The 4,901-nt window shown below is 32.7% G+C and overlaps 1 long non-coding RNA gene across 1 annotated transcript; it reads left to right on the forward strand.

Moving 5' to 3' along the window:
• The first annotated feature begins 2,146 nt into the window (after window positions 1-2,146).
• LOC128922729 (uncharacterized) lies at window positions 2,147-4,211 on the forward strand. Its single transcript, XR_008471914.1, has 2 exons — window positions 2,147-2,340; window positions 2,891-4,211. It is a non-coding gene; the product is annotated as an uncharacterized LOC128922729 (long non-coding RNA).
• Window positions 4,212-4,901: the final 690 nt, after the last annotated feature.

Raw genomic sequence — 4,901 nt, forward strand, 5'->3', positions numbered from 1 at the left:
GTTTGTATATATTCAACAGCAAAAGTTTGGTTAGATTAAGTGAATGATAATGTCAATTATTAAGTCACTTTGTATTCCAACGAAGCCCTGGTTCCAGGTGATTCCAGGTGCAAAAGTTGTAACGATGCAAGACAATTGTTAGATTATGGATCCCTTGTTTCATATGTCATCCATCTCGTCAAAAGATGGTTCTTCTACCATTAAGCAAATTTCAATAGAATTTTTCTTAAAACAGATATACAGAAATTTTTTTATTCGAGATTAGTGAAGTTTCTTTGAATTTGAGAGTTAGAAAACCTTTTGAAAATTTTGGAAAACACTTTTCCGAAATATTTGAAATTGTATACAATATTTGTAAAATGAAGCATGTTGAGCAAAGAAATGTAGTTTGCGTTCGTACCACAACTTCCTTACACGCTATCAGTGTTTGGTTTTATTATCGTAGATATCCTGCTGTTTTAATTATTATTGCAGTACTTGCGTCGAGATAACCGACATTTTTGTTGTTGGCATTGTTATTCAGTTTTCAAGCAGCTACCAAATCAATTCAATCGTTTTCACCAATTATACAGTATTGAATTTCTTTTATGCCTTCGCCACAGCATGTTGCACCAGCCAACCGATTTTCGTATCACATTTTGTTTGCTTTTTATGATGTTCATCTATTGTGTTGTTTTTGCAATGTTATTGTTGTTATTACTTGATGTTGTATTGTGACTGCGCTAGTTGATATTCGCCAAGTTTAGCTGGAATTTACGGATTTCAATTGCGTAATCTGCGTGTAGGAGGCAGGCTACAGAATTTGCGGATAATTAAGGCATCGGTGAAGGGTTGTAAGAAGGAAAAAATGAGAGAGAAGCGAATTATTGCTATTTGAAAGATTTGTTGGCGATAAATCAAAATTGACAGTTATTATTAAACATCGAAGCTTTTTAACACTAAACTAAGAATTAAAGGGGGAAATAGAATACTTGGCATACGATGAAAGAGTTCTCGTAGTCCGGGTATAAAGAAGTTACGGAAACAACAGAGTGGCTAAAGAAAAACCAGAACAAGGATCCCCGGACGAGCCGGCTAATAAAATAACGGTAATTTGCTCCGGATTGGATAAATTAGCTGAGCGACTTCATATAGTAGATACTAGTTAACTCACGAAGATAAGATACCTTCTGCCTGAGTTCATGGATATATCTTTGATGATGTAGACAATACCTTCCTCAGGAAAACAATGTAATTATCGAAACGCGCTTGAAACAAACATAGACTTCTTCCGAAAAAACGCTATAATCTATGTAGAGAATTTAGAAGATAGATATATAGAAAAAGAGAGAGGGTGTGGAATAAAAAGAGGGGGGAAATACAAGTCTACAAAAACATTCAATGCTCTTAAACCATTATCTTTTCATAATGATGAACTTCTTGAGTTAAGCGAACTTAAAACAGTTACCAAGGGTAGGAAATGAATTCAAAATCTTGAGTTCCACTCTCGGCTCGACAATAATATTGATCTACAAAAAGCAGAGGCAACATATTTCCATTGCTTCAAGGCCCAGAATTAAGTGTACTAAGATTTGCGATGTTGAAATAAGGTCGCTCTCTCCATATCCTACCTCGAAATGGTATAGAGTTGGTTATTCTTCGGAATCAGAAACAAAATAAAATGCCTTCGGTGATCGGTTTCATACTATAGTTATATAGTTATTCCCATTACTATGTACACAAAAGTATAAGCAATACAATCAAATCAATCAAATATCCACTTGCTTAAACTTAGTTTATGTGTAAAAGATTAGTTCTCATCGCAATGTGTAATTGAGAAAATATTGATAAGGTGGATTTAGTACTACATTTGACATGTATATAGTAGATAAGAATATTTGTGTCATTGCACTCAGTTGAACGGTTACGTTTATTTATAACTATCCACACTTTGCTACGCTCATAAATGTCTTCTATTTACTTACCATTATACGTTTTCTTCGAAGTTCTGATAAGATTAGGACTATAGTAAATTTGTTTATGTGGTTTCTTATCGCCGCTCACTTGCCAGCCCAATCTGGTGCTCCCTTTATGACTAACGTTACGTAAGAGTATACATAAATAACTGCTTTGTGCCATATCAAGAGGGTCATATATTGAATGGAGACTTTATCTAATGGCACATACTTTCTGTAATATTAAATTCATGTGCGTAGAAATGATTTTATTAAAATTTAAGTGCTGAGTTATTCAGTTTGACTTAGCAGTTCGTTGATGTAAGACGTGTGTGTCCACTGGGAACTCCAGTATTGGGGCCTTACCGGACAGTATAAAAAAATGTGATTCCTTTGGATTTTTGGGGTGAGTAGTTTTGAAGAAAAGTGTGAAGAATACGTAAAGTTCTGATTTTTGAGTAGTACAAAATGTAGGAGCAGATTTTGGTTAGAAAAATGACAATATATTAAAAAATAGCGAAGGGTTAAAGTTCAGCGTTACATTTATGAATGTTAGAGAGTTATACGGAAAAATAAATGGACAAAATGAACAGGACTAAAAAGCTCAGTAATTTTACGTCCAAGACAACTAGCCTATATAGAAATAAGACTTCTAAGCAGATTTCTGATAATGTGGTTTGTGGATAAATGAGAAAGTTGTCAAGCTTGTAGAGGTGAAGTAGAAATTGGATCAGCAGAACCAGTTCTTGGTTAATAAATAGTCAACTTGGCGATTTTTTAGGATATTCCGCATTCTGACTACCGTATTATATTTTTATTAAAGAACGATTTGCTCGGATTACTTTTATTTATTGATTCAATTAAAATAGTAATAAGTGAGTTTTAATGATTTGGAGGAACTAGAGCTGATTTGATTTTTCTATTAGTTATTAACTTTGTTATCTCATTTATTTCAGTGATCTACAACTTGACCCACTAAATGTTCAAATAGTTCAAATGGATTTGGTAACATCGCATCGGAACTGCAGTTTAACTCAACAACTTTCTAAAAGTCTGAAATAACAGATCAGCGCCTGTTATTTCTTTTTTTTTCAAATTCCGATCTCCAGGACATTTTAAATAACCTTGAATTATAATTCATCCTTAAAAGTTTTTAAATACGCTTGAGAGATCGAGAGTGTTTGCGCTAACAAGAAATCTACAAAAGTTTAAAATATGCTGAAAATTATTTTATTTCCTTCATGCCATGAATACACGCTTCTCAGTGATTCTTAAAACCTTTGAAATAACACTAAATGATCTTAGTTGATAAAGCTTTTTAACTTTTTTGTTTTTCGAACATGATTCGGATGATTTATCGTTAAATTCTGCGTTCATAGGCGACAATTAATATATCCTTGCCGAAGAACGAGGCAACAATTTAGCAAAAATTGGGCTTCGTAACTCAACTGCCAGTGGTTTAAATAATTTGAATAAATTTATCGATAGCAAACATAGTTGACAAATACTATATATGAAAATATGTGTACTGAAAGAGCTTAACTAAGAAATTGACGATTATATTCCTGACATTGTCAACATATTTTTGTAACTCAAGTCTTTAAGTCTTTTCGATAAATGTATCAACAGCAAACATAGGTGACAAATACTATATACTTAAATATGTATACATATTTAAAGAGATTAATTAAGATTAAGAATTGACGTTTATATTCCTTCACATTGTTAAAATGTTGTAAGTGGTATACTTGTAAAACTTATTGAATCCAAAAAGCTGCCATAATTTTGAAGCAGAACCTTAGCAAACTTTGAAAGCGAGTCTGTTCTGTAAAGAATTGTCAACGAATTTGCACACAGCACTTTTTTGACACGAAATACTTTTTTTTTAATTATTTATTTTGTCCAGAGCTTTAAATCTTTCTAAAATAATTAACTTGACAAACTACTTGTCATTAACAAATCCTTAAAATTTGTATTCTTTGAAATATATATTATAACTCTGTATAAATATATTTATTAATAAAATCTGCAATTAGTATTGTAGCAAAAGCTTTAGAAAGCTGTTTAATAAATATGTTTAATGCAAAAAATATTTCACCGTCCTTTGAAAGAAAACAACTTTAGGAAGCTTTATGATACCTAAGCGAATATGCATTTTTAGGTTTAGAAAGCTCTAAATTAAATAAATTGTATTTTAAATGTTTTTTAATACTACTTTAAAATGAAGATTATAATGTTTTTTAATATTTGTGAATAAAAATACATATGTATAATATATACATATATATATCTTTAATTTAAAACTTCGCAATGGTCATCAAAATAAAAGTCGGATATAAGCGCTTTTCTCCCCACGTAACATCAACAGTTTGAAGTTTAAAAGAAGTACTTTTCATTCAAGAACTTATTAACTTTTAAAGATACTTAAATCAGCTTATCACTCGTGACATCATGACTTGTGACCAAATTAAGCAAGGAAATAGTGTCAACATAGCACTTACGTCAGTCTGTGGCAAAATTCCACGGGAACTTAAAAAGTCAAGTACGAGTATCGTGTGAAATGAGGTATCGAATTGATGATGTTATAGAACACAGCGGGAAAATTGGTACTCGAACACAGGTAAACAAAAGCGCTCTGTTAATGTAACTGATCGCCACCAGTACTTGAGCCACTTCTTGGCAAATTATAATTAAAATGGCAAACACGTAGGACATGTCAACACTCACGATGATGATGAATTAAGTGGCAACAAGCGAGTGTCATCAGTAACTAAGTTGTGCGTTTACAAGCTGGCAACTGGTGGTGAAGGTAACTGTGCCACTTTTAGTGTCATAAAAATGCAGTTTTAAATTGATTAAGTTGCAATAACGCAACTGCGTCTACTGGATGCCAAGCATCTGTTGTCGCCGTGGAGGCAAGGTGTTGTGGGTGCGGGTGCTGAGATTTTAGAAGCACGTGACTGACAG

The sequence above is a fragment of the Zeugodacus cucurbitae genome, chromosome 6 (assembly GCF_028554725.1).
Source record: "Zeugodacus cucurbitae isolate PBARC_wt_2022May chromosome 6, idZeuCucr1.2, whole genome shotgun sequence".
In the NCBI taxonomy this organism is placed as follows: Eukaryota; Metazoa; Arthropoda; class Insecta; order Diptera; family Tephritidae; genus Zeugodacus; species Zeugodacus cucurbitae.